Source organism: Balaenoptera musculus, chromosome 10, assembly GCF_009873245.2.
Source record: "Balaenoptera musculus isolate JJ_BM4_2016_0621 chromosome 10, mBalMus1.pri.v3, whole genome shotgun sequence".
NCBI lineage: Eukaryota > Metazoa > Chordata > Mammalia > Artiodactyla > Balaenopteridae > Balaenoptera > Balaenoptera musculus.
In genome coordinates, this window is record NC_045794.1 from 62,863,164 (window position 1) to 62,872,526 (window position 9,363).

Below are 9,363 nucleotides of genomic sequence, written 5' to 3' on the forward strand. Positions count from 1 at the left end.
GCTCGCGGGCTCTAGAGTACAGGCTCAGTAGTTGTGGCGCAGGGGCTTAGTTGCTCTGTGGCATGTGGGATCTTCCCAGACCAGGGCTCGAACCTGTGTCCCCTGCATTGGCAGGTGGATTCTTAACCACTGTGCCACCAGGGACATCCCTTGAGCTATCTTTTGAACTATCTCCATACCTGACCTCTGTCCATAACATTCTACTCTGTCTTTTGGTATTTACAGTTTCCAGTTGGACATGGGGTAGAATGTGTAGGCAGTGAGAACAAGGACGATGGCACTTTGATTTTCTCTGTCTATCCATATGGTGGAAACATAGCTGCTTAGTTTTCTGCTTGGTATAAACTTTGTGTTTCTGAACCAGCGGAAAGACAGAGGATGAAAAAGTGTCACCTACCTACTTATAAGGAGGCAGGCCTGCCCTTTTGTGGTTGTGTAGCAGGGGTAAGTCACTGATGTGATCATTCAGTCTGGTTCCATTGACCTTGCAGTGAATAATTTTCCCTGATTCTGGAAGCAGAGTGATTATCAGCACTTGTTTTTGGTGTTTCTGTTTCTTTTTTGTTTGTTCTATGCCTCTGTATAATCTAGTGGAACGATGGTGCAGTGTGTGTCAAGGGTGGTTTGTTAGGCAGTATTTTAAGTGGGAATTCAGAGGCTTTAAATTTAAAAATAATAGAGCAAGATGACTTAGTTGAAAAGGCACCAGCTGAGAATAACTTAACTTGTTCAAGAGACTTTATCTTCTTTGGACTCAGCAGGGTTCTGACTTTTAACAATATTTCAAAATGGCACTATTACCTGCACATACAATTATCACCGGGAGCATTTGTGGGGAATTATGTCTTGTATGACATCTTATATAGCACCCTACTTTATCCTAAATAGCTTTCAGTTTGTGTTCTGTTGAGCAGACTTTAAAAGCAAAGTCACCCCCATATATGCAAGACCACAGCATGAAAGCTAATGGAAGTATATTGCTTTCATGTAGACCCAGAGAACTAAGACATTTATTCAGAAATGTAGGGGGTAACATGTGAACTGTATGATACTGTGGTTTGTGGGCAATACCCAGCTCTGCCTCAGGTGTTTTGTGCGTTGTTATGTTGAGGTCTATTTATATACTTATGTACTTATGAGCTCCTTATCCACTTCTGTGGAACAGCAAGAGATACTGGCTCTGTACACTTCCTAGAATAACAGCTCTAAGAATACTGCTTTTATAGTATATACATAGGAACAGTCCATTTCTATATATTTCTAAATGTATTTTTATTTCTATATTATATACAGGCACACTTCAGAGATATTGTGGGCTGGGTTCCAGACCACTACAATAAAGAAAATACCACAATGAAACGAGTCACACAAATTTTTTGGTTTCCCAGTGCATATAAAAGTTATGTTTACACTATCCTATAGCCTATTAAGTGTGCAATAGCATTATATCTTGAAAAATCACTTACATACCTTAATTAAAAATACTTTATCGCTAAAAATTGTTAACCATTGTCTGAGTCTTCAGACTGTCGTAGTCTTTTTGCTGGTAGAGGGTCTTGCCTCAGGGTTGATGACTGCTGTCTGATCGAGTTGGTGGTTGCTAAAGCTTGGTGGGTGGGGCTTTGGAAATTTCTTAAAATAAGAGAACAATAAAGTTTGCTGCATCGATTGACTCTTCCTTTCACGAATGATTTCTCTGTAGCATGCAATGCTCTTCTTCAGCATTTTACCCACAGTAGAACTTCTTTCAAAACTATAGTCAATCCTCAGCAGATCCAGCTCCAGGAGGGAGAGAAGAGGCTTCATGGCTCCTTGCCCATCCAGTATCACATCTGGCCCCATCAGGAGTTTGTCTGGCAGGAGATGACAGGACTTACTCTACAATACCTATGGAATCCCTACCATGGCACTGAGCCCCCTCCCCTCATATCTTACAACAAGCCTCTCTCAGATGTCTCTTACAAGAAGCTTCTCCAAACCCCCAGTGGTGCATATGATCTCCTGCAAATCCTCTGCACTCCTCTTCCAGTGGGGCTCGATTCATGAGCTCCATAGTATCTAATCCAGTGTTCTGCAAATAGTATTTGCTCAGTGAATGTTCCTTGCGTTAAAAAAAAATAAAAAAACTAGAGTCAGTTTTCTCAAAGCCTGCCGCTGCTTTATCACCTGTTTATGTAATATTCTAAATCTTTTGTTGTCATTTCAACAGTTTTCACAGCATCTTCACCAGGGTTAGATTCCATCTCAAGAAACCACTTTCTTTGCTCATCCATAGGAAACAACTCCTCATCCTTTGAAGTATTATCATGAGGTTACAGCAGTTCAATCCTATCTTCAGTCTCCACTTCTAATTCTAGTTCTCTTGCTGTTTTCATTACCTTTATAGTTACTTCCTCCATTGAAATCATCCATGAGGGTTGGAATCAGCTTCTTCCAAACTCATGTTAATGTTGATATTTTGGCCTCTTCCCATGAATCACAAATGTTCTTAATGGCATCTAGAATGGTGAATCCTTTCCAGAAGATTTCCAATTGACTTTGCTCAAATCCATCAGAGGAATCACTATGCATGGCAGCTATAGCCTTACTTAGTGTATTTCTTAAATAATGACTTGAAAGTTGAAATTACTCCTTGCTCCATGGGCTGCAGAATGGATGTTGTGTTAGCAGCATGAAAACAACATGAATCTTGTATATCTCCGTCAGAGCTCTTTGGTGACCAGATGCATTATCAGTGAGCAGTAATATTTTGAAAGGAATCTTTTTTTTCTTAGTAGGTTTCAATAGTGGGCTTAAAATATTCGGTAAACCATGTTGTAAACATATGTGCTGTCATCCAGACTTTGTTGTTCCATTTATAGAGCCCAGGTAGAGTAGATTCAGCATAATTCTTAAGGGACCTAGGATTTTTGGAATGGTAAAAGAGCACTGGCTTCAAGTCACCAGTTACATTAGCTCCTAACAAGAGAGTCAGGCTGTCCTTTGACGCTTTGAAGCCAGGCAGTCCTTTGATGCTTTGAAGCCAGGCATTGACTTCTCCTCTTTAGCTATGAAAATCCTAGATGTCATCTTCTTCCAATAGAAGGCTGTATTGTCTACATTGAAAATCTGTTGTTTAGTGTAGCCACCTTCATGAATTGTCTTAGCTAGATCTTCCGGATAACTTTCTGCGTCTTCTACATCAGCACTTGCTGCTTCACCTTATATTTTTACGTTATTGAGATAGCTTCTTTCCTTAACCCTGAGGAACCAACCTCTTCTAGCTTCAAGCTTTTCTTATGCAACTTCCTCACCTCTCTCAGCCTTCAGAGAATTAAAGAGAGTTAGGGCCTTGCTCTGGACTAGGCTTTGGCTTAAGGGAGTGTTGTGGCTGGTTTGATCTTCTATCCAGTCCACTAAAACTTTCTCCATATCAGCAATAGGCTGATTCTCTTTCTTATCATTTGTGTGTTCACTGGAGTGGTAGTCTCCTTCAAGAACACTTCCTTTGCATTCACAGCTTGTCTAACTGGCACCAGAGGCCTAGCTTTCAACCTATCTTGACTTTCCACATGCCTTCCTCACTAAGCTTAATCATTTCTAACTTTTGATTTAAACTGAGATATGAGCAACTCTTCCTCTCACTTGAACACTTAGAGGTCACTGTAGGGTTATTAATTGGCCTAATTTCAATGTTGTTGAGCCTCAAGGAATAGGGAAGCCCAAGGAGAGCAGGAGAGAGGGGAATGACTGGTGGGTGGGGCAGTCAGAACCCATACAACATTTATCGGTTAAGTTTGCTGTCTCCTATGGCTGTGGTTTGTGGCGCCCCCAAAGCAATTACAATAGTAACATAAAAATCACTGACCACATATCACCATAACAAATACAACGATAATGAAAGAGTTTGACATATTGCAAGAATTAGCAAAATCTCACAGACACGGAGTGAGCAAATGCTGTTGGAAAAATGGCACCAATAGACTTGCTCGACGCAGGGTTGCCGCACACCTTCAATTTGTAAAAAACACAGTATCTGTGAAGCTCAATAAAGTGAAGTGCATTAAAACAAGGTATGTCTGTGTAGGAACAGTAAGTATTCTGGTGTGAGTCTTTAGAGGCAAAATAATATCGTCTCTTTTTAAATGCTGGACAAGTCTAGTGCCAGGAAGGCCTTGAAAGCCTAGCCATCTGTCAGCAGAAAGAAAGAACTGGTACCAACAGAAGGAAATTTTGAGTGAAGGGAGCTTTCCTTAGGACATTCTAGTCATCCTTTGTGAATTTTGCTTTATTGAAAAATATAAACAAAATCCGTTTTCTATACTTTGTCCTGCTTCATAATCCTGCAATGAAGATTGTCTTTTATGGGTGGTTGTGGGTTGTCTACATTCTACTGGATGATATTTTAATAAAATTTAAACTTAACAGGGTAAGGAAATTTGTAGCTATACACCTAGCATTGTTATTCCCAGGCTAACTTTAAGAAAATATTTTAATATCTGATGGAAATAACAAATAGTCCATGTTAACTTTGCAAATAGCCACTCATCCAAAGGATATTAACAATAGAAGTAGAAAAAGTGGTAAAGGATAACAATTTATTTTTATTTCTTTGCTCTTCCCCGGGAAGAGACATGTGGTTAAAAAATTGGATGAGTGGTGAAGGCTTTAGGCCATTCTGTGAAACTGTTCTCTTGATTAAGCAGTATTATTACGAATACAAGTGTTGTTTCTAAGCACCTTCTATGTTTGCTGGCCTTTTTAGGTATCTCGAGAAATTAAACAGAGAAACAAATCTTACACTAGTAGGGGAAATGTCATGTTCTGTCCAAACCACAATAGAAAGTAATCAGAATTAATTTGTATTGTCATTCCTGTCTGTGGCTAGAAATAATTTTATTTTGTGGAGTATGGGGACTAATATTTTAGAGTCTTTCTGCTAAATATGACTAATTTTCTAAAACAAAAACAAAACCAAAAATCTTGAACATTAGTATTTCAAATTTCTCAATTACTTTTATCTTTATTGCATTCTATAAGCGATGTGCATAACCTTCCATAAATGTCTTTTAACCTCTGTAACTTTTAGTATACTAAAAAGCCATTAAATTTCAATATTACATTTCAGTGTTTAAAGCCCAATGAATAATTCAATTAATGAGAACACTATGTGCCATTGGACGCGGTGTGGCTTGCTCTCTTTTGTCAATATTAGTTGAAAGGGCTGTGGAAAGGGGGTAAATTAGACTAGAATTTTTAAAACAACAGAATTTATAAGAATAAATTGTATTTACCTTTGGGAAGCATTAAGGTACCTGCTTAGAAAAACAGGCCATTCATTTCTCCTGTTCTTCAACCCGAGTCTCCGTTGGTGTCTGTCCCTGCTGTCATGGCTCTGTAACCTGCTGAGGTCTCAGGTGGAGAAGCCACAGTTGCTCAGCTGTTCTAGATAATCTGCAGAATTCATTATTTTTCTGCAGACAACGTGGAGGCTATCACTATAGCCTTCTTTTAAGAAAACCTTTACTACAAAGACAAACTCGCAAGGCAATCTTATATAGATCATTCACATGGTAGAGGATTTTCGGCAGGGAGGGATTTACAAAGGGAATTACCGTGAGATTCCTGCAAAAATCAATCTCTCTTGTGCAATAAAACCCAAACTGACTGCCACAATTTTTTGGATGGAATTTTCAGGAAGACTTATTGAGAAAATAAGTAAATTGAATCCTTTCCAGGCATTTTTAGGAAGGGAATTTTTATTGTAATTGAATGGCTCCTCAAAATTGTTATTCCTTACAGTTTTCTGTCATTCAGATCTTGCGCAGGAGTTTTAATTCCAGATATTAAATATTTATTGATACGCATTCATCTCTTGAATTGCTTTCATTACCACCAAAGTATGGATTTTTGGCCAGGAAACTGTTACAGATTTTTAGTGGAATGATTTACTGGTTTATAATTTGAAAATACGAAGCCTGTAGAATATTAAATATAGAATATTGGTAGAATTACCTACTCCTATAACATAATACCCGCCAAATTGTAACTGCTTTTATTCTTTGTGTTCACGTGCTCCTGTATGTGCATGTGTGAACATGCATGTACCTATGTGCAAATGTGCGTGCACGCACACACACACACACACACACACACACACTGTGTGTGGTTAGGACAGTGGGGATGACAGTGCTATATTTCCTCAGTTTAAAAAAAAGAGTAGGGGATTTTCATAAATAAAACTTTAATATTGGTGTCAGTGAGCTCTACTCATGGGAATGTGAGGTATAGAATTGGGTCTTTTATTAGCAGTTGCCAGATTGGAATGCTTTCTAAAGCCAGATTGAAATCTCTTCTAAAGCAAAGGAAGATATTTACCTTAAGAAACTAAGGCACAGGAGCTCGATTGGAGACTGCTGTACAAATAAATGCTAATGCAGTGGAATGTTATTTGCGTCAGTCTGCTCCTAAATACATCAATTTTCTCTTTTGGTATTCCAAATGCTCAATTAAATTCTTCAATTTTTTTTTTCCCCCTAAGGAGAATGACTTGAACATAGAATTAGTTCCAGCTGAAGCAAGACTATTAACCTGTTATTTCTGGGCTGCATTTGTATATATAATATACTAGTTTGAAAATGATTCAATAATGAATTTGCAGATCCTGACACAAAGTAATACTATTAATGCACTGAAATATGTGGTTAAATGAGCACTGATTTTTAAATGAGTATTATCTTTTAATGGTGTATAATTAAGATTTTCCTAACTATACATTTTTACAGTACAGTTCTTTCTGAATTCATATTTATATATGCTTCTAGAAAGAAACCACACTAAATGAAAAAAGAAGGATTTAACATAAAAACCCAGGAGTAGGGCTATGCAAATTGGAGATATAAGAAGGTAGCATAAATGTGTATCTTTTTTATAAAGCTAATGGCAAGGAGTTAGGATTTTATTGTGCTTTTATTTTACAAATTAAAGGAAATTGTTATCATTTGGATAGCATGTTGGAAGATGCTTACCATTCTTTTTGAAATGTTCATGTTCCACAATATGCTGTATATTAACAGTTAACAGATTTATTTGGCAATAAAATAGTAGAAGAATAACATAATGAAGAGCCATTTATCATTGAAATAAACTCTCCTTTTGAGAGCTCATATTGCAAAATCTGAGACAGAGTGATGTAAACAATATCTATGAACACTGACTTTATTATAGAAATGATGAATTATCATTTTTATGGAATCAAAATCAAAAGTCAAGAAGGGAGAGTTTGAAGTAATCACAGTCAAGGCCCTGCCTCTTATGCCCACTCCATGTAGACAGCAGGTGAACTTGAGTCCTTTCTTTAGTCTCTGCTGAGGGAAATTCACTACTTTATACAGGAATTTGATGCTCAATGAAAACAAGAAATTCATACTTATATATAAATAAGCAAATTAGCTCTTTATAATTTAGCTATGGAAGGTAAGTTGATAACAGTAATGTATAAGATTATATGTATGTTGTTATTTATAGCAAAAATACCTATTAAAAGAGTCTTCAGAGACACATTACATATGATGTATAGACCTTGTTTGCATCCTGATTCAAACACCAGGTCTAAAAGGACGTTTCTGAGATAATTGGGAAAATTAAACATGAATTAGAATATAGACAGTATTAAAAAATTTTCAGTAATTTTATTGAGTTTAATAATAGAACAGTGATTTTGTTTTTTAAAACTCCCTTATCTGTTTGACATAAGTACTGACATACTGATAGAAATACTGACATATTTCTAGGAGAAATGATATGGTATCTGGACTTTGCTTTAAAATACTCCAGAAAAAATTTGGAAGGAGGTTGATGAAACAAGAAGACGAGAAAGCTGTTGAAGCTGGGCAAAAACATTTAAAATCTTCCATAATAAAAAGTTGGAGGAAAAAATAAAGCACTCATGTCTGAATGTACACATTCAAGTATTATTTGAAAAGTAGTCATCTTGGAAGGTCTTATGCTTATTCTATACTTATTCCAATAGCAGCACCAGTAGTTAAAATAGCTCTGAAACACATTTTTTTTTTTGTTAAAAAGCAGAAATATATTTATTCATATAATTACCCCTTTATCAGTATCATGATTAAAATTTTTTTTACATCTTTATTGGAGTATAATTGCTTTACAATGTTGTGTTAGTTTCTGCTGTATAACAGAGTGAATCAGCTATACCTATACATATATCCCCATATCTCCTCCCTCTTGCGCCTCCCTCCCACCCTCCCTATCCCACCCCTCTAGGTGGTCACAAAGCACCGAGCTGATCTCCCTGTGCTATGCGGCTGCTTCCCACTAGCTATCTATTTTACGTTTGGTAGTGTATATATGTCCATGCCACTCTCTCACTTTGTCCCAGCTTCCCCTCCCCCCCGCCCCCCCACCCAGTGTCCTCAAGTTTGTTCTTCACGTCTGTGTCTTTATTCCTGTCCTGCCCCTAGGTTCATTTTTTTTTTTAGATTCCATATGTATGTGTTAGCCTACGGTATTTGTTTTTCTCTTTCTGACTTACTTCACTCTGTATGACAGACTCTAGGTCCATCCACCTCACTACAAATAACTCACTTTCATTTCTTTTTATGGCTGAGTAATATTCCATGGTATGTATATATGTGCCACATCTTTTTTATCCATTCATCTGTCGATGGACACTTAGGTTGCTTCCATGTCCTGGCTACTGTAAATAGTGCTGCAATGAACATAGTGGTACGTGACTCTTTTTGAATTATGGTTTTCTCTGGGTATATGCCCAGTAGAAGGATTGCTGGGTTGTATGGTAGTTCTATTTTTAATGAAACACATATTTTGAAATTGTGTTCACAACAGTGGAATTCTAAACTTGTGGACTACATGGCTCATGGTAGAGTTTGGGTTTCCAGGGGACCAAGGTAGAGTAGGGAGCCCTTTGTCAGCAAACACACAGCATCCAAAGGCAAGAGAAAAATTTAAGTCAGAGTTTATTTGGAAAATTAGTAGTTTAAGCAGTGGGGAAATCATTGCTAATACCCAGTTAAAAGAGCCAGAAGTAGAATCAAGTTCTGGATTCAAGATCTGTAAGTTGGGAATAGAGTAGAGATTGACATAAAGTTGAAAAATACTGCTGACCTCAAACAAGCTAAGTTGTCTAGTATTACTAGATAATAATGAACACCAGTAGGTTCATAAGGTGTGCTGGGGGTGTGGGCAGGAGATAAGCAGAGGAGCCAGTGCAGGACAATCAGGAATGCTTACTCTAGAAATGCACCTCACTTTACAGCCCAGGTTATATCACGCAGTTTGGACATATACTTTTAATCACTGAACTTGGCTCTGAATGCCTTTCGTTTACTTTCACAAATT